The 22,151-nt window shown below is 41.4% G+C and overlaps 1 protein-coding gene across 1 annotated transcript in view; it reads right to left on the reverse strand.

The window, feature by feature from the left end:
* Positions 1–14,278, reverse strand: part of lingo1a (leucine rich repeat and Ig domain containing 1a) — a 60,871-nt gene extending 46,593 nt beyond the window's left edge. Inside the window, exon 1 of the mRNA XM_041939381.1 lies at positions 14,172–14,278. The gene's annotated coding sequence lies outside the window, so the exon portion shown is untranslated. The remainder of the gene's footprint in view (positions 1–14,171) is intronic.
* Between the last annotated feature and the right edge of the window lie 7,873 nt (positions 14,279–22,151).

Here is a 22,151-nt window from a genome sequence, read left to right on the forward strand (position 1 = left end):
ATTTAATAGTATTCAAGCACAATGAGAACAGATTCATTCAGATCTACTGGATGGAATTTAAATAATAACAATAATTAGCCAAGGTAAGTCAGAGAAATCACAATACTATGTAAGTTTATGAATCTACTGTTCCAAACTGTTGTATGTACATGCTGAACCTTTTAACATTTAATGGATTATTCATCTGGGGCAAATGAACAAGTCGCAGGTAATCAGGTTCTACACGAATGCTCAGGTGATTGCGTTTTCTGCATTGCTTATTCACTTCAAAGCCGTATATACTCCAACATTCATCACGGTAGGGTAACCGAGCAAAACAGGGCAAACCGGTACCCAGCTTCACACAACTGTGACAGCATTGGTGTCCCGTCAGAATAAGCAACAGCTGCGCAACACAGTGCAAAACATTTAATGGGAATTACAAGGCAAGTAATGCTATTTTCAGCAATAACACATTTTTAGTAGAGAAAGTGCCGTGTTGCATCATTTCTATGGAGCTGCATCTATTGATTTAACATATCTGAATTGTGATCAAGCACTAATAATGATATTTCAGGCAGAGACAATCTCCACATCGCCCACTGTTATGGCAAATATTGATGACCTTGGCGTAATAGAAAGCCATATGGCAGAGCAAAAACACCCCCCGCCCACCCTCCATGAAGAAATATAGAGATCAAGCCTTAGCATTACATTTTACATTGAAACATTGTACTGCACCACATACACTGTATATACAGCATGTGATAAGGTTAAATGATAAACAGGCAGAATATGGGGGCAGGCTGGAGTGGTGCTTGATGCATTCCACTTTGCAATGCAGCGGTGGCTGACAAGAAACAGTTTTTTACATCTTTGCATGCGTGGGCATTCAGATAGACCTCTCGTTTATGTGAATGGTTGTGGAGAGAGCAGATGACGGTCATCTATGGGCTGCATTTCTGCATGTTTCCCTTTTCACTTCAGGAGCACAAAGAGTAAAATTAGTCTCAACATAAGAAATGGAAAGGCCAGATCCAGTATCTGCATGGCTTAAATACAATTAAGTACATTTATAGTGAGTTGCCTAGCGGACTTTTATAAGCAACAAGGATAAGGCAAGGCAAAAAAGCTCAGCACCCAAAAGCTGGTTGTATTATTATTATTATTATTATTATTATTACTATTGTTGTTGTTGTTGTTGTTGTTGTTGGAGAGCATAATTCATTTGAGAGAATTAATCTGAGACCGCAGAACATTATGATCTGTGAATTGATGTAATCTTAATAACCATAATAAACCTTTTAAACCTTTTGTTTCTTTATTTAACTGTGGAGAATTTTGAGCTGCATCTAAAATGAAATGTACAAGCCAACAGTTCACACGATAAGCAGAAATGCAAAGATTTGTGTCAGCTACTGTCTGTGAGTATGAAAACATGAAACTAAAGGCAGCTTGTACAGACAAAAAGTGGACCAAGGAATGAACCCTGGGGTACACCACAACAAAAATTAACTCTATAAACTGACCTCAAAGTTTTATGTGTTATGTGTTATCCTATTAGAATCACCATTTTCAGCAGACTTGAACAGAAACAAAACATTGCTTTGAAAATACAGTCCCATTTAACCTAAGACTGTTGGACCTATATCTCTAATATTTATAACCAGGATTTGATTATTCTACAATGAAGTATTTAGATAGCACGAAAAACATTTATCAATATATGTTCTGCCAAAAACCATCTGCACCAATGCTCTTTGGCATCAGAGGTGTATATTACAATGAAACTGTCTCTAAAGAAATGTTGTGAGACAGGAAGCAACTAGATAGGACAGAGACAGGTAATAAAAAACTACCATCTTAATTTGTGACATGGCAGGAAGTATTGTAGGCTTGTAGTTGTTGAGTCAGGTGAATGGTGCAATTCAGTTGAATGAGCCCAGCACAAAAGGAAGGTACATCACACCAAACACAGATACAAATGCCACATGAAGTGCGTCATTTTGAGGTGTCTTTCCAAGGCAGAGTGGAGAGAAAAACCACACATTTTGCAGAAGGCAGGGGGGTCATACGAGAGACAAGACAGAAATGATTACGTTTTTGTGCATGTGCTGAGGTGGTCGTTAGGTGTGGGTGCACATTAATCAGGTTACGGAAACAGAACAGTTTGCTCCTGTGTGGTAGAAAATGATGCCGTTAGTGGAGGCAAAGGGTGGGTACTGATGGAGATAAGTTTCTTCTCCTTCTTCTGTCTTCTTCCTGTAAAAGCAGGCCGAACAACAACTCATGAGCACACAACAGCTTCCTGTGTTCGACTGGGCTACATTTCTCTCTGATAGCTGAGTTTCTTTCTTTCACTATGGAGTGAAATCACCAACAAAATGGGTGAACCATGATAACAAGAGTGGCTGAAGTAGTGTGCATTGCTTTCTGCTGTGGCTTACCTTTAAATACAAAGGCACTCAGAGAAAAGTACAGTAATTTGATGTGGGTGGACTACTGAAAGATCAAACTGGTCTTGTACACAGGGTATAATCATGGTCATGTCAGACATCACGAGCATGGACTGCATGGTGAACCAGAAAAACAGAGATACCGACCCGTAACCGAGAGATAATAAGCTAGATCCAACTGACAGCAGCCCGTGTGTCCATCGACAGCCGTGCCCAGTGAAAGTGTCCTCGACCTTGAACAAGATACTAAACCCCAACCGGCTCAATTATTGTAAATCAAGCCTGATAAAAACATCAGCCAAATGTCAAAAACAAAATGAACATAATCAACACCATGTGTCACGAAGGGCTTATCAACAAATCTCAATGAAAAAAAAATAAAAAATCTTATCGAGACAAGTGAACCATGACCTATTCAATGTCACGTGAGATTTAAAATCAGCGTTGGAGATATTTCTGAGCATTTCTGCTATTCAACTTTATTGTAAATGCAATTGGTGCATCAGATTCTGCTCCTGACTCTGCGACTCTGTGTTTATTGGTAAACTGCATCTGCTCTGTCTGTTGTACTCCATCCACTGTAAGCCATTTCTCGTCTGTTAAACGCATCAATATTTGATGTAGAATCAGCACTAAACCATAACGGCCAACCTTGGATGGGGCTGAGTAGTATAATCTTTGGTAGCGTTGTGCACCCACCAGTACGAGGGGCGATGACCTTCATGCATCGCTGCTTTGCAATCATTTTAAAAGCAGAATCTCACCACAACCACGAGATAAGACTAAAACCTTTATAAGAGGAAGCTGATGCTCCCCCATGAGCCCACAATCTGTTTGCAAACTCTGCACATAAATCCAACAAACTGCTCGAACTATTTGACGGCTCTACTCAACTCGGGGCCCAGCTGCACCTTTGAGGTCCATAAATGCTGAACTTGTATTATAACAAGAACAAAATAAAAAAGAAAAGCAGGCGTCGCACTGCCCACTGTGATTGGTCATTAATTTAGCAAACACATTGACTTCCTACTGTCAGTTCTTCTGAGCAAGATCCTCATAGAAATAATTACAGAAGCCATTTCATATTTTAAGATTAATGACTATTGAATATCCATTTAGAGGACTATTAAAACATACATCATAAGCAATAGAGATTAATTCCCAGGGACTTTTTAATATCACCCCCAATAATGAGGTGTATGTGTAACAAACACACCAGGCAAACACCACCAAACTACAAACTGCAGGAAAACATGATGCTTTCGCATTTCCTCGTCCAGTGAGTGTCAATGAGTGCACTGACATTCATACAGGTAATGCTTCAAATCCCTGGAACGCTCTTATTAGAGGCACGCTTTTGTGCGTCTTCATATCCCAGTCGCACACACTCCTGTGTTCATGAATGCACCGCCTGTTTCTATGGCAAAAGCTGCCGGCAACACCATCGGCAACCACTGTTGTTTCTACTTGTGTACAATACAGGACAGGTGTCAGGCACTCTGTATTTGTGTGCTCCAGGAATCGTAGTCATTTTTTTCCTCTTGTTCATTTCTGCTACGTTTCAGCCTCGATTTTCTGCACATATACAGATATAATCCTTTAACACACAATAAAATAACCCCCAAAAAAGTGATCTGTCTTTCAATCTGAAGCATTTGTCTGAGTATTTACGTGTACTACTGCCACCGCTGTGCAGCCACTGTCCCTTTCAAGCGCTTGCCTGTGCTTTGTGTGTTATGCTACCTTTTGCATGTGTGCTGATGTCAGTGTGTACGGCAGGTGCGTATGCTGCGAGACAATTCCAATAGAGCACTTATGTACCACAAACCTGAACCCTGCAAATCCCTCCACATGAGAGAAATATGGCCCCTGCATCCTTTGGTAAAAAGCTGACCTTGGATTCTTGTTTTGCGCTCAGCAGCCAGGATTAGAGGAAATCTTCCACAAACACACATTTTGCTCCAAGAGATCTGGGCCTATTTTGCCTCAGCTTTATTTCAAAAACGCAAAAAACAAGGCTACTTTTGAACAGCAATCTCTGGCTATTGACAGAAAGGGAAAATACTGTGCAGGGCTGTGATTTTTCTCTTATCATTTTCTTTTCGTGTGAAAAGTAGGTCGAGCTGAAAGGCAAAGAAACTTACTGATACTCAGTTCTGTGAGACAAAAAAAAAAGACTTTCCAAAAGTCAAGCTAAACTCTTGGGCAATGTGACCTCCCTGTAAATTAATGAACGTTTTTTTCTTCTCTAGCTTTTTAATGCTTTGGCACTGCCATAGCTGCCCATTTATGGCAAAAAGGACTGAGCTCTGGATGCCATTTGGATTGAACATTGTAAACAGATTCTATTAGGCCTGTGGCCTCGCCTGTGGCCTCACAGTGCCTTAATGACAATACGAGAGGAATAAGGAAAGCCTGCAGAAGGACAGCGCGGAGGTGGAAATGGGATAAATTACAGATCTCATTTCAAATTCTGAAGGATCTCTCGGACACCAGCTGGCCGTCAGATATGCCAGGGCTCAATGCTTTGCTAATATTATTGACAAAAACAGTCACAATCCCACATACTTTTTAAACTTCGCTGTCTCCAATTGTGAGGATTTCTGGAACTTTTTTTTAGAGACGAAGTACGGGAAAATAAATCAAGCATCACTCCATCTGTAAATAGTCAATCCATCTCCTGAGAGCACCGCAGTTCAACATTCCCTTTACTCCATCACATTATCACAAATTCATCATATTATCTCTGCTATTAAGACCTCCTACTATTCTAACTAAGCTCTTCAGAGAAGTTATTGGCACCATTAGCTCCATTATTCTTTCAATTATCAATAGCCCCCTGGAAACCAGCCATATTCCCCAGTCTTTCAAACATGCAGCTGTGCACCAAAAAAAAAAAAAAAAAGAGAATCATAGATCTTTCAGTCCTCAATAATTACAAACCATTCTCCAAACTCCTGTTTCTTTCTAAAATCCTTTAAAAAAAAGTTGTTTTTAAAGGACTAGTTTGTAAGATTTAGGGGGATCGTTGGTAGAATATGGCAAATCATCTACCAGGTTGTACCGCAATGTTTCTACAGTAGCCCAGAAAGGACAAACCAAAATGTTTCTCAGCCACCGTTTGGTCTCGCATACATGCTTGGTAAGGGCGGGGTGAGGCGGGTGGGTGTTCAACTGGTTGCAATGTGCAACCTCACCTCTAGATGCCATTAAATCCCACACTGCACCTTCAACCAACTGTCGTCCCGCCTGGGACTAAGTAAGATTCTGGTCTGGTTTCAGAGCTCTGCACAGTCCTGAATCTGCATTACTGAGAATAACGAATGACCTCCTTCTAGCAGCTGACTCAGGTAACTCGGTCCTCTTGCTCCTAGAATTAACTGCAGCCTTAGACACAAAAGGAAATTCTTTATCTGTCACAGATTAAATGAATGCACAGGGCTCCTGCCTTGAACTCTGGACCTCGGTCTGTATTTCCGGGACAGGAGCTTCACTGTTGATGGCCCAGAACAACAGAATTCTCTTCCTCCCACAATCCAGTTCTCCACCACTGAGATATTCAAGAGTCATCTTAAAACACACTCATTAGCCTTTAACTGTGCATAAGATATTTCCCCTGAAGACGCTGCTGTCATTATGGGCTATGTGTGACTATGTGCCTTTAATATTAATATTATTATTAGTACCATTATTGTCATGTAGTATTATCATTTTCATGTTTGCTTTTGTTTTGTAAAAAGTAGTTTTTTATTACCTGTCTCTGTGTTCTGCATAAAATTCTATACAAATAAAGCTGAGTTGAGTATTGATCTGCTATTAATAGCATAAAACCAAATCTTTTCTCCTAAAGCTGTCGTGGCTTTTCATTTTAATCCTGATGTCAGTTTTAGATGTCAGTGTCTGCTCTGTTTCTGGATTTAAAGCAGTCAAAATGTCAATATGGACCAGATGTTAGCAGGGAGTGACTGGAGTAGCCAAGTTGAATAAGAATCACAAACTCTGAAATGCAGATTCTGTGTGAACTGTCTGGACCTAATGGTCTTTAATCTCAATTTGCACATCATTTCTGATAACAATTATGCTTTTATTTTAAGTTCAGGCGAACTGAAGTAACTCTGGTGTTAAAGCCATTTGTCTATTAAATGCTAAATTCTGGGAGGCTACAACAAGGGGAAAGGTTGGGATGATTTCAGATGCTGCAGCAGTGCAACGTTCCACGTTTGACCATCAGTGTACTACATGAACAAGATTTGGAACATCTCATAATCACTGACACCGTACACTGAGCACGAGCGTGGAGCTGCTTTGATTACCTCCTCATACGCTGGTGAGCTGGTCGAACAGCTTATCTAAATGTAATGGACGGTATTCTAATACATCACACTTGAAAAGCTAATTAATTCCTTGAGGGCCAGTTGTGGCGTTTACAGGGACACACCTTGAAATTGATGCACGATAGAAATTTTGCTGACTGTATTGTGACATTTTACATGAATTTTAAGACCACAATTTCTTTTAAACCTGTCGCCTTGTGTCTCTTATAAGATGTTATTATTCCCCCCAACAACCCAAGCAGGAAGATAAGGACGGTGAAAGCCCTTGATAACTTGTATGCGTTCAATGAAAGCTTACATGACACTGGAGCTCCGCAGCTAGAATACTGGAGCAGGAATAAACTGTGGAGGCTCTGGCATATTAAACGCCTTAGGCAAGGTCATGAATGAAAGATTATTATTTGCTCCTGAAGTTGGATATTTTAAGTTTTCTTTTGTGTGCTAAAGGTCAGGGACGCGGCGCCTTTGGTAACATGTTTACATATTGTGTGTTGACAACCTTTCAAATAACCCGAACACTGGAGAGCGGTGCTTTATGACAAACAAACATGCCTCCCCCAAATATCCAATACACAACTGGGCGAATGCGGTGAGTGGGCGAGAGCGACAGATGTGAAAAAGCACATGACGTGGGAAGAGGGATCTTTCTTTGAAACTGATAATATAATAAAAGACAAAAACAAAACTCTGCTGCATCTAGGCTGCTGTCTTAGGTAAGTGCCCAAACTGACAGCCACTGGGGAAAAAAGTAAATATACTTGAAAAGGATAGTTTCCTGCAATAAAATACTGTTTTGTAAAGCTTTGCAAAGTCATAATATCCAGTTTATGCCAATGGTGGAAGCTATTCGACCATGAAAACCTGGTAGCACAGAGTAAGCTGCAGCCAGGGGCTTCTTACATATGTATAATGTATACCATTTCACGCACTTCAAGTTCAGTTGGAAGAAAAAAAAAAACACAAGACATGCTCTGGATCATAAAAGTATTCTACAAGAATGGAGATGTGCTGAAGGTGTAGGTGTATGTCCTGAGGCATTTTGTTGACTGCACCGTAGTGGTGGGAACGCAAACATGATGTTTGCCGTCGTACTGGGAGCCTACTATGCCGCGACCGATAATGATTTGTGAAGAAAAAATGCCGATATGCGCAGCGTTTTGTCATTGGAAATGGAGAGCAATGACAATACAGAGGCGGCTGATTTGGCTGTTAAAACAGACAGACATCACTCGCATGTGATGTTGAATGAATTGCATGTTTCCTCCCTCCACAGTGGTAGGAGCTGGTGTATCTGCAGAGCCTGCACTGACAGAGACTGAAACGATAGGGCTGATTAAAAACAATGAGCTGCGTGGGCTGTCCCTTCACCTGACATCTCTGCAACCGATATCATGAATCTCAGCAGCGTTTAGCAGAGCTTTATCACTTTCATGTATTTTTACCACATCAGCCTTCAGACAAACAAAGTATTTACCTACACCTCCTTCCTTGTTGCCATTTATTTTTATCTCATCTTTATCTTTGTGTCTACTTAACAGTGAAATTATGATACTTTTCTCATATGATATGATTTGATATCATATGATATCTCATATTGTATGATATTAAAGTGAGTGTTAAAATTGGAGAGTCTGGAGAATATTCATAATGCACCCACATCAGGATGAACACACCCTGTTCGGCGGAGTGGGCCCGCGCAAACGGTACAACGCGGTGTTATCGGCTGCTCCCGCCATGAAACTAGAGGTCTGTGTTTTGATGATGGTGTGAATGGTCTTTCTTTGTTGTCTGTCGCAATCTGGCTCAGGGAAAGATTTCCCATAAAACAAGAGTAATTTATTACGCTAAGGTTAACACAAATCATGCCAAACCCAAAGCCAAAGATGCAGGCTGGATGCCAACACAGCCTGAGGGCCCAGGTGAGCTCAATCAGCTGACGACCCTCCCATGTCTGCCAATTGCCTGCTGAGGTTGCCAGAACAGCCTCGAGACAGTGGGAGGGTCGTCACACTGCATTGCATTATGGTCTCTTGAGGCCCATCCTGTTTTTCCTTCTTGCAATGTCCTTGATATTGAGGCAAAATAGCTACAAAGAAGCCTACAAAGACGGGACTGACTCAGTGTTGTAGATACAGATGATGAAAAAAAAGAGTTATTGTTATCAAACTGCACATTAGGCACACCGGGAGTACATTACGTTGACATGATGACAAGGAGACTGGGCTAAAAATACGCCACCAAACAATAGAATAAGCCAATGGCATGCGAGGTAGATCACCCAAAGCTGTTTTTGATAATGATGAATGTTTCGTGGTGGCATTTCCTTTAAACCAATGCACATTTCTGATCAGATGGCATGAAGGAAACAATGCTGGATGAAAAGCTACAGCACTTCTAAGTCTGTCTTTGTTTCCTCATCAAAGCGAGTATTGCTGTCAAAATCGTTATTTGTCAAAACGGCTTTGAATGTCAGTCCAGGCAGGTATGTTGTGCAAAGTATTTTGTTCTGAGAGCTACAACAGAGCTTACAAATAATACCAAAGAAGACTGCAGTGGAGCTTATTTGGTTTTAAACGGTCGGTGTGAAGATATCCTTTGGTGGAATCAGAATTTAATTATCTGCGTTTGACAACCTGTATTGGAAACTGAGGGGTCCAACTGGAAGGAAATCGTCTCTAATTGGACAAAGAACGAAGCACTGCCCCAAAGCATGAGAAACCAATTACGTTGCAGGTGCTGAAAATAAACAGGCTTCCTCACTCAACCGTTCTTTGAGGAGAACTTCATGAATTCCAGATCAATCAAATACAGTCAGGGAGTCTAATGATGCATGCAGATGATGCTTGCATTTGACAGGGCAGCGTGTTTGAAATGCAGCCACCGCGATGAAAACAAGACGAGGCTGAGGCTAATTTTACCAACACGGCGCCGAAAGCCCGACGCGGCTTCCCTGTAAGAATCTCAGACAGAGATTTCTCGAAGTGAGCCGGCGAAAGCTGGAATGCTCTCCCCGCGCTAAACAAACGAAGCCACGGTGACTCACGGCCATTAACTAAATGGCATTGCAGGGCATCTCGGTATGTGTTATTCTACGCTCCTTCCCTGTCTTGTCGACATGGATGCAGCTTCACGCGGTGGAGAATGTTCAGAATTCAAAGGTCAAGTCGTGAGGGTTTTGTATGCAAGACGGCGCGCAAGCCATCGAACATGAACATTTCTCATTAGCGCTCGCTGAGAGGTGTTCCTTCATTGTTCTTATGCAAATGACGGATCATTTCCTGATGCTGTACATGGCAGTTATCGTGTGCAGCAGAATATTTCATCTTAAAGCACAGTACAGCTGCTTTTGATGCATTTGACTCTGATGAGGATGAATGAATGATTCTATAAGTTCATATTAGCTGATGGACAGTTGCCATTTCTTCATTCCTTTTGAGATCATTGTTACACAAATTAGACGGCTTGTGTGACTCAGCGTTGGAATTGTGAGGATTAAAGTGATCTGGAAATGACGTGTTAGTGTAAGTTTGAGAGGTGTTTGATTCTGGGGCTCCATGGTGTTTATAGTGATTTATAAAAGAAGGATTTCTAAGTGGAATTGAGGAAAAGGAGGCTTCCAAATTATTGTCACAGATGAAGTTTGGTGATGTGTGGAGTATCTTTGGTCAAACTTGACCAAATTTCTAATGTCGGAACACAAGATGCATCAGAGACAAACTACTTAAAACATGTTCTTCTGCCCTTTAAATATTACCGAATCATGAACAAAGAGAGAAATGCTTCATGAGAGTCTCTCATACATAATGAACTGCACATAGTAGCATGTTTCAAACATGCTGCTTTACCCAAACATATTTTATATTTTTTTTCTGATCTGGCCAAACCAGATTGAAATCACCTTTTGTGCATCACCGCTGTTGTATATCAGGTTATTGGCTATATCTTCACTTAATTGTTCACCATGTTTTTATATGGGTTTATACGGTAATGTAAGGAGAGGAAACATTGTAAAGTGAGAAACATTTCATTCAGCTCTGTACTACGTATATGCAGGAATGACAATAAACAAACTTGATTTAATATAATCTAAATGTCTGCAACAATTTTTGAATGTTGTTAAATGTATTTTTTTTAATATAATCACTGCAAACTCACACTTCTGTGTTTCAGTCTCGTTAAGCCTCATTGAAACAAGCAAACAAGCTTGTCGCCCTCCATATCCGAAGATTGAGACGTCAAGTGCTCCACTCAGTCAGAGGCATGGTAAGCATGGCTACTTTCCCTGTTGGCACCTTACGGCGGCGATGAAAATACAATAAAAAAAAAAAAAAAGCCCCACAAGCTTGCCTGCACGTCTCATACATCTTCAGTCATGCGGAAGGCCGTCCGTCAGTTTTACTGCACATCGGCTTCCTCTCAACGCGGCATCGATGACTGATGGCCCTAAGTGCAACTAGATAACTACGGCTGGGGATGATAAAAACGTGAAAACACACATCCTAGACAGGAAATTGGCCATTTTGGAGCAATTGACACAGAGGAGCTAAAGTGATGGCACTTCCTGTAATGCTCCCCCCGTGAAAGCGGTGATGTCTGGTCGTCCACTGGGAGACAGCTACAGTCCACCGGACATAAATCCCAGGTACACTAACCTGATAGATCTCAATTATATTTTCCTCCTTAGCCTTTTCTCCTGTTTTAGCTGTTATAGAGTCAAACCTATGACTGGATAAGCCTGTCATGAAAAAAAGAGTTTCAGTCAATATCCTGGAAATCTGCAGCAAAAAGAATCAATTGAAACAAGTTGGGAACGGTGAGCTGATATGAGGTAGAGTCATCATGAAGAGGTGTAATTAAACAATGGCCCTGTAAAAGTAGGGTAATGAGAAAAGTGAAGACCTGTGAAAATGGATCACTGGGGCTTAATGGTGAATGGAATATCGACAGAGACAAGCAGGCGTATGAAATTGTTAGCAGTATTGGCTATTAGTGATGATGATATATATGATAAACATCTATTTTTATACCTACTCTCACACCTTCTCATGTGTTATCTTTCTCCCTCTATGCGCCACACGTCTGAAATACTGAACTGAGCTGAATTGCATTGACTGATGATAATGATGGTAAAGCTACAGCTGCAAGGGTTATAAGCACATTATAGAGGTCAGCAGTTTAACCTTTCTCATGGAGTGCAATCAGTAAATTACACATCATCTCCATATAATCTGACACGGATAATGGCAATCAAACCATTTGAACTCACGAATCCACCAGTGCACAAATGTGCTTCGCAGGATCAGATCTCCAACAGATGTTCTCATCGCTGACATAAACCTCGATCACGTGGTGAAATCTCAATCTCCCGTAGTTGAAGGCAGCGTAGACAGTGTGTATACAAGTGGGCGTAAGAATCACTTCAGCGCTGATTAATAATTAATGTGTGTGTTGTCATCAAGCGTTAATGGCCTAATTCTTATCCAATTGCATTACCTCTGAGACTGGAGGATTGCATCGCTGGGGCTGATTTTCTTATTGACCGACCATAAATGAAACATTCTGCTGTTGATTAGGCAATGTCATGTTTACCACATCATACTGCATAATTCAGCTTTAAATTCAATGTCAAATACAAGGTGCACTTTAAATGCAGGGGCTCACAGCTAAGAATTAAACCCTGTGTCCATTTGCCACGTGGCTATTTACACCTGTCACCAGGTGACGCAGTGTAAAGGAGGGTCCACACAGGGAGGAGGTTGTGGTGAATGAATGAGTCAAACAAAAGACTTTCACACAGGAGACTGGAGTTCAACCAGTGTGTGTTTCTAGACTTTACATTTTTAGTTTCCGTTTGACGAAATTTAACAGCAAATCTGCCCGGAAATGTTCAGGCACCAAACTTTAAGTGTCGGAAAGGCCTTGGTTTTTGTGCAAATGTCACCGCTGGCTGTGGACACCTGGAAGCTTTTTCCACAACATACATTCAGGACTACCTACATTAATCTGACAAGGTGGCAAAGTGCTGGTGGTGAACGCATCAGTTCCTTTAATTTCCGATTTGCTAAGCTTTCCTGTAGTTATGTTTAGGCACTTGCAGCACTTGATTAAAATTACTAATACCACACTGTGAAAATACTCCACTTCAAGTCCAACACTAAATCCGTATGATGTAAGTATGATCAACAAAATTTACATAAAGTCTCAAAAGTAAAAGTACCCATTGAGCGGTAAAATGTTAGTGTTTTATTATTATATATGATGTTTTTGTAGTAATATTACTGCTGCATTCATGTTTATGTATTGATGTTTAAGGTTGAGCTCATTTGAACTATCGTGTATTCTGTTGGCTAGTTCAATCTACAGCAACGCATCATAGTCTATAAAATGATCACGTGTTTGTTGTGCTGGTGTCCTGTAAGAACCACGTATCTCTAAAAAGTCAACTTTTCAAGAGCTCAGGAAAAAAGCCTGTTTTGTGACGATGCATCTTCCAGCCAATCCAAAATCTTTTTAAGTACTTAATTTGCCTTAAAAGGAGGATAATTTTCTCAATCCATAATCCTTCAGTTTATCAACACAATCACCAAATTGCGAGATATAAGGTTTTCACTGGACAGAATGGAGAATTGTAATTGCAGCTAGCAACTAAAGCTGCCAGACACGTCACCTCTGAGATGTAAGAGATGCAGTGTAAAAGTATAAAGTTGCATAAAATATAAATATTGAGATAAAGTACTCTGAATTTGAACTTAAGTACAATACTTAAGTATTTTAGTTACATTCCAGCACTTCATTGATGTGTTTACCTTTCACACTGAACCAAAAACACCTTTTTTCCCCTAATCTTAACAGACGTGCTTTTACCGCCTGAACCTCACCACATGCAGGATGCAAACTGCTGCATTTGTATGGAGATTTGTAAATGCAGCACTTCCTCCACCATAAAAAAAGGCTGCCGGTGAACGTAATCCAGGCAGCTATTACATTTCTCATCACAACACAGGGTTCGGTGTGTGGCCCCGGCCACCTGCTTGAGAGCCCATCTAACGGTTCCTGCGTTCTCGGGGATGCCTGCGTTGACGTGTATGGTGCGGTGATGTTGATTGACACTAATTAACTCAGATGAGATCAGATCAGATGTTTCAGCATTTTAAATGTCTGTTGTGACTGCTGTGAGACGGGTCGACTTTGTTAAACCCGCGTTGAAGGCATCCTCGCACAGTCACGTGTGCTAAACTGCGAGCTGATTTGACAATGTGCCAGACAAGGCCTGCAAATCCAGTGCGTTTCAGTGCACTGAAGCCCTAGATCATGTTAGATTTTCCCACTGAACTCAAGTTCTTCACAATGTGTGCTGATAAGCAGGAAGGTCTCATAATTCGGGTAGTGCAGTAGTACTCACAGGCAGTAATTGCTGGCCTGCTGATTCCAAAGAGCTGCTGGAGCTGCTTACTGTGCAGAAGGCGGGAGGCTGGAGGTGTGAGGTGCGTAGCGTCTCCCTTTAATCCACATACCCTCACAGCGTTCCCTCTTCAATTCTTCAGGCACCTGGAAGACAAAATTAACAGTGGAAACCTTACTCCCAAGCTAATACATCTGTAGACCTGTCGCTGTGGATCTATGGGCCAAGGTGATTATCAGATTTGCAAATTACGCTTGCATTTAATATCTTAATAGGATAACCTGTATGTATGCAATGAGACTTATTGTTCTTTAAATATGCAAACTCATTTTCTGTTTACCCGGGGCAGCAGAAAAAAGCTGCAAATACTACACAGACATATTATCACATTTTAGCTGAAATTATTGGTTAACAGTTGCTTATTTACAGATCCAGCAGATACAGTGTTTCAGGTCATCTGATCGATGCAAATCCAATATCCACTTTTCATTTAGCCCTGTTTTGGTCTCCACCAACTCCCGAGGGAGGTATCTGGCTCTTTAGCTGCTAACTGTCGGGGCGGCTGTGGCTCAGGAGAGCGGGCGTCCACTTATCAGAGGTCGGCGGTTCGATCCCCAGCCCCGGCAGTCTGCATGTCGAAGCATCCTCGGGCAAGATGCTGAGCCCCAAAGTGCTCCAGATGTTGTGCCATCTGTGTGTGAGTGCGTGTGAATGGTTAGTGCTCATAATGAGCATGCATGTGTGTGTGAATAGGTGAATGCAGACCTGAATGCAGAATGCAGTTTGGTGCTGGGCAGCTAGCATACAATGGGTTTATCAGAGCGCTTCCCTGAAAACAGTCGAGACAGCGATGCTGATGAGAGCGGCAGGAGTAAACGCGGTAAAATTGTGAGGCCCCGAAAACCAAAACTAGCTGAACTATGAAACTATGCATGTAAATATGTAAAAATATTGATTATAGCATCTTTAAAAAGAGCTGGGTGATACTCCAGAAAGAAGCAACATGCTGTGGAAAGCCGAACTTCAACCTTAACAGCTGATTATGATTTTAGTAATTCCTGGTTTATGCAATCAACATGAATGCAAGTTCATAGCTTTCAGACGACCTAAAGGACGTCCTTATTCCCTCATAAATTAACAAATAAAACAACAGAGTGGAGTTTGCATAGATGTACCCCAGGCATAAAATTTGATAAAAGAAAACAAAACAACTGACATGTTTTCATTCTAAGAATATATTTACAAGTGCATTGGCTTCATATGGAAGAAATGTTTGCAAAAGAGTGCAACAATATTTCATCTTTGTTTTTTTTTTATTTCTGCTTGCTGCCAGTAACAAAAACCACATGCTCCATTTCCCTCTCTGTGGGTGAGAGACCCTCGGACTCCGGAAATGGCGAGGGGAGATCAGAGTGTTCAGAGGTTGTGGACGCCACGGTTAATTTGTTCGTTCATTACAGAAAATAAAGGGCTTCTGGTAAAATTATTAATTGATTTTGCACTACAGATTTTTGCACTGGCGGCTGCTAAGACAAGTTGGGCCCACGATAATGAAAGAATCAGACACTTGCACCCAAAAATCTAACGCTGCGACCATTTGTTATGCCTTTTACAACCACGACTCCCCGTAATATCACGACACCAGCTGAACTACGACTATCAGCAAACAGTGCAAAAGGCGACGGCCGCCAAATGGCCTGGCAAGCATTTGATTCGTACGCGCAGAACGAGCTGATGCATTCAAATCAGAAGGGATGAACTTCCCTTTGATTTCCTGGCTGGGAAAAGTAAGACCTTGGATCCAAAGCAAAGTGCTGGAGCATCTGTGCTGGAGTAATTTGTCTGCGGCGTTGTTGGCAGCGATAGAGACACCTTGTTCTTCCTCGGCAAGATGTTCTACATCTCATCTGCCTCATTACTGGCAGAACAATTAATTTTGTGATATGATGTTTGGTTTCAGATTATTTACTAGCATCTGTGTTACAGCTGAAATGTTGTGTTGCTGGTGACATAGGTTGGGGGCAGCTACAAAGACACAGCTGCAGTAGACATAACTGATATGGTATCATAGAAATGAAGCACTTTATGATTAACTGAATGTTGACTTACTGGATCCCTGTTGTGGATTTAAAAAGAATCATCTCTAATATAATATCTAATATGATAGTAATGTTATAAGGCATAGGTTTCTAATACAACCAATGCATTTAATCTGAATTTTACTTAAACTTGCTCTATGAGCTGCTATTGGCAACATTCAAGGTACTCAAATGCCAATAGAGCATTAACCCTGCAGTTATACCTGTGAAACTTAAACACAGAGGGAAACAAACACAGATAGTTGCCATTAAAAAGTAATGAAGTCAGGCTCTCTTAATGTAAATGTATCTGACATATGAATGCATAAAGCAATAAATGATGTTGAGCATCAACAACAACAGAATGAGTTGCTCTGAGCCCGCACCTGTATGACTAAATAGCTTTTTAGTGGCTTGGTTGGCTGGCCGGCCGGCTAATACTGCAGTTGCCTTGCTGCTGGGACATAAAGCAGCTGAGGAATGTCTGGAAAGTGTTTGCTGGGTCGGTTGGCTTTCAAAAAGCGCTGAATAAATGAATCGAGAAACCTGCAAAAGAGGTTCTGTGTTATTGGTTTTGTGCAGAAGTGGGCCGAATCAACAATGACGCACATTTCAGGGCTAATCCTGGGGTCACTGAAAATCAGGTCACGTACTCTGTCTGTTTCTTTTTTGACCCTATGATTCACTTTTCTACCAGACGGTGCGCGAAAGCAATCTCTGTGATGTGATGTGAGATGTTGTATTGTTCAGACTAAAGAATCTTCGCAGCTGTATTTAAGCATTAATAGCGTTCCTTGGTTCTGCTTGGCTCCCCTCTGATATTTCACAAGAAGCTGCCTGAGCGAAACCTGGAAGTCGGCTCCCCATCAAAACTGCTGCTGGCTATTTTAAGAGCGAAGCGGAGCCTGATAAGGGAATTGGCCCCTTGTTTCCCCACTTGAAAGCCGTCAGCTTTGGCATGCAAAGATTATTCCTGCCACTCCGTCACGTTGACGGGACCTCCGAGGATACCGCCGCTGCTGCCGCCGCCCTGCCGCCGCCGTGGCATGCAGAGCAGCAAGTAGTTACTACATGTTACCCTGGGAAGTACTGCCGAGACTAACGGCAGCAGGGATGCTTAACTGACATGATGAGCGCAGAGTCCGAGGGGATAACAGGATTCAGGCAATAACCTGAAAACAAGCGACTTCTCCTTCGACAACCTTGGGATAATCGCAGCTAAGAGCACAAAAGCACACACATTTAGTCGAAATAGAAAGTGAACATCGTATGGAAAGCAGGGTACTGGGGAGAGAGAAGATGAGTCATAGATAAACACCATCTGCACACTATTTAACTTTTAAACAGTTAAAATGGCGAATAGGGAACCGAACGTAAAGGGAAACAAGAGCATGATAGTAGATGGGGAAGAATCCTTCCAGTTGCATCTGAGAGGAGAGGGGAGTAATTTCAAGGGCAGGAGTATGAACCGATATATAACATAAAAGTATGCAGCAGTGAATCAGGGATCAACAGCGGCAAAGCGTTGGGAAGAAAAAAAAAGAAAAACTTTTCTCAGTTCGTATCGTGTGCTAGCATGATTTTACAAATCGTCTCCGTGAGCAGAAGTCTTTGCTACTGATAGCTTGGGACTTTCCTCTTCCCCCCTGTGTCTGTGACAAGATTAGGCTATCTCTGCTTGTGCACATGGATGACTGACTCCTTGGGGCCGGTTGCATCTCTCTTGCACCCTCCCCGCCCCCCCCCCCATCCCAAGGCAGAAAACATTTCTATTTTCAACAGGATTAGCTCTCACCACAAGCCACCTGACAGGCAAAAGCATCACCCATGTGGCACATGCCCCCCAGGCACCCAGCAGAACATATCATGGGCTCAGTGACTAACAGGAATCCTGGGGAGTTTACCGTACAGTGGCATGCACAGTGGGTGCCACAGTTCCAACCCCTCCACCCCAACCCCCTCTGAAACATCAACCACAAAGGATTTGCGAGCCCTGTCTTTCAAGCAGTCGGTAAATCTGTGAAAAGTACACGCAGCAGAATTGACAAACAACATATTTGTCATTAACTTTAGAGGATTGGTTCAGTATCCCGCATTATAAAACTGCAGACTCATCCGAGAGCAGCGAAATAAATAAATAAACAAACAAACAAAAAGTAGTTAAGATGACAGCGTTCTGTGCATGCCAAAATATTTGGTACATCACTCTGCAAGAAAAACACTGTCATTGTGTTGTTCGTGATTTCAGTCGTAATCCCTTTTTCAGTTCCTCTTATCTTCATTTGGGGATACATTTTCTGTCAGTTTGTTCTGTATTACACTAATATTTTCCCCTAACCTGGCCTCTGTAATCCTTAACCAAAAAGTGCTCGAACAAGGGATTTGATATATATGTATATAAAAAAATAAGACTCTGAGAGACATTTTTGCATTTTAAAATACAGCCTGATGAACAATCCAGCAAGTATCAGATTTTCACAAGCGCAGATTATCTGTGCCAGTTGGCAGAGTGTGAGCAGGGGAAAGAATATAAAAGACTCACACATCTCTCTCTCAACAATTAACAGCTTTATTAACAATGGCTTCGAGGTGCCTCTGAGCGAGACACTTAACCCCAACTGCACTCTCGGGACTGCTCGCTGACCTGCAGTAGAAAAGTTAGACTCACAAGCTGCGAGGCGGGAAGTGTTCTCACTGCTTTTGTGTGATGTAGGTGTATTTCTGTGAAAACTGTGTGAAAGATAAACCTTCGCTCACCCAATAAAGGAAAGGAAAAGGGCGATAGGAAAGTCAGCAGTAACCGGATTATTCTGCAAACTAAACCCTCAGTGTTATGTGTGCACATGCAACAGCAAGGTATCACATTTAGTCATTTTGTTGGGTAAATAGTCTTCTGGATTCTGATTATGTGTCTTTACAATAGCTAGAAACATGGTCAAAACTTACAGATATTTAATGTCAAACAAAGTGGATATATTTTTATACTTCTTTCTACTCAAAGATGAGACATTTGATACCATTCTCATACGTATTTTTGTCCATTGCATTTAAAGCTGGAACCAAGAGAGCTAGCTTAGCTTAGCTTGAAGTCTGGAAGATGGGGAAAATGGCCTGGTTTTGCTCTATGGTTTAAAAAAAAAAAACACCTCTAAAACTCACTAAATAAATAATTCATATCCTGTTTGTTTCATTCATGCTAGATCTCACATGTCAATTTGGTTTTGTTGGAGGCTATGTGCCTGACTACTTCTTGGCCAGTAGCAGTTACTTCCTGGAGTTTCAAACAACTGTTGATGCCAAGATCGATAGGCAGATTTTTGTTACCTTTGAATGGAGCCAGGTTAGCTGTTTCCTCCTTTTTCCAGTCTTTATGTTAAGCTAAGATAATTACTTTAGGCTCTAGCTTTCTATTTTACACACAGATACAAGAGTGGAAATGATCTTCTCATCTTCTTCAAGTGCAGTTAGTTATTTGTCTGTAGTCAGCAACACAGCTTTATATGTAGCACATTTATTGTCGTAGCATCAGAGCAAATGAGAATGACAAATCTTTTACAGTGTACTATAATTTAAAAGCCAACGGTCTTTCCTCTCTCCCACAGCGACTTTGAGGAAACACAGAGTCTCTTAAACCAATGAATATTACATGCTCTGCTTACTTCCTACTCAAAAAAGGAAAAACATCAAATCCCAAGGAGTCGCTGTGTCCTGTAGGTCATGGTGGTGTTAAAATAAAAGGAAGTAAAATCAAATCCCCACTGAACTTCTCAGGAAGTGGAACACTTCTGCTTTGGAGTTATTTTAGCCCCTTTCACATTACTCAAAGAACTACCAGTAATTTGATGTGATTTAAATTGATTTCAGTTCAAATTTCTGCCTTTTTCTTGTCTCTTCTTCCTCTTCTTTGTCCCAAAAGTGCCCAAAAGGTAAGGAGAAAGAGGCTGAAAGTTGCAGGGTCACGTGACCCACCTCTCAGACAGGTCCACCGGCTCAGATCATTAAAGCAATACCTTCAACCTTGACATTCGCTGTTTTGGCCTGTTATTTTTTCCTCAGCCAGCTCTGTCACAGTGCTGTGAGAGTTTCTAGAGTGCCATTACAGTTAACTGAAAATTGCATGTTAGCATTGTTGGCAGTCATTTTCAAAACTTTCAAGCAGCCCTGCATGTTAAAATGCATGTTAAAAAACAGTGCAGCAATCTAATCGCATTACAGTTTGATTAAGTGAAGTAGTTCAGCTGGGAATGAGCATTAAGGGTTGTTAGCAGCAACAAATTCAGCAGTAACATATTATATTTGTGAGCTCTGCAGGACGTTGGGTGTTTTGGCTCTTTAGCATGTTGGTTTTGAAATGTTACAATGGTTATCAGGCTTTAAAGGTGAACAGTGCGGTACTCTTATTAGACAGGCTCCTCCACTTAAAGACAATGATGCGCAACAATTATGCTAAACATTCAGACAACCATCAGCAAACAGTGGGATGTTCTTGGCTGCCACCCGATCATGTGTTTCACCTGCTGAAGGTCAGACTGAAGGCATAAAAACACTCAAAAAAGCAACAAGCGAAGATGGCTGCAGACCTGTCAGATCATTTTCTCCTTAACTTCAGCAAACAGCTTTCACTTTCATTCAGTTTTCAAGTGGCAATTATGGAATTATGGTAAATGTAGCACAAGCAGAGATAATATGAACTGAACCCAACTGAATCAGGCTGTTCTCGATGTTGAGTCACGCCCTTCATTATCTCACACAGATGCACAAGGTCTGTCTGACATGCACCAGGCTTTCAACTGCTCCACTGCAAACCCTCCTGTGATGCTCACAGCGAGGTGACGTGGTGTAAAGAGTGAAAACGTCCGTGTTTGGAGGAGCTCAGGGTGCCTGGACGGGTCAGACACAGGACTTGCACCCAGGAGTCGCCAAAAGTCAACTGTGACTTATTTTAACTTGCGCACATATTTGAGCTTAGGAAACATACTCCACATATGTATCACAACATATGTAATGTGCTTAACTTGCACTATGTGAGTAAGCATACTTATTTTAACCCAGTCATGATTTTTAAGGTAGCAAACTGCGACAGTTACCCTTACAAAAGTTACAAAAGCCAAAAAAATAAAAATCTACATTTCGTAGGATCGTCATTGTTATATGAAAACTTTGGTCATTGTGAGCCTCATTTTGATTTCTGATATTCATGTTTATTCCCTCTCATGGTGGTCTCGGACTTCATTTGACTCGTTCAAAGACAGTTTGTGACCGGCCTATCAGAAGCTAAAAACCTTTGCTGTGGGATCGGCCTTTGATTTTAGAGATATGTCTGCTTCCATCACATCAGCCCAACTGCCCAGTTTATTTTCCCAGGCTTTCACATGAAACTTCCACCACCTGTATTTTTAACTGTGTTATTATTATCATTGTTGTTGCTGTGTGGGTTTTATTTTCCATCCTAAGTTCTGGATGCATTTTCTGTATTCTATTTTCATGCTTATTTAAGGTTTAGGGTTCAACTCAAATTGCCATGAGCTGGAATGAGCTAGAAACACAAAACTTGGCCCAATAACTGGAAATTATGTGCAACCCAAGAAATATGAGCCCAATCTGTATCTTAGGGCCAAAAGTTTAATTTTGGAAAGGCCACGCACCTCACAACATAAAACTGATGAGTAATTATTGAAATGCTGCAGGTTTATGATGATGAGACAAGCGTGTGATTGGTCTCACTCCCTGTTTAAGCAATATTAAACTAGCTGGAGTGACTTTTGCTCATCTTTGTGAAGCCTGAAACCTGCTCGTTGCTGCTTGGGGCTTTTATTTTGGCAGATTGATGGGGCTGGAACCCCAAAACGCTGCATGCAGCTATATTTGTGTTATTTTTACTATTATAGCATTTTTTTATATT

Source organism: Chelmon rostratus, chromosome 6 (genome assembly GCF_017976325.1).
Source record: "Chelmon rostratus isolate fCheRos1 chromosome 6, fCheRos1.pri, whole genome shotgun sequence".
NCBI lineage: Eukaryota > Metazoa > Chordata > Actinopteri > Chaetodontiformes > Chaetodontidae > Chelmon > Chelmon rostratus.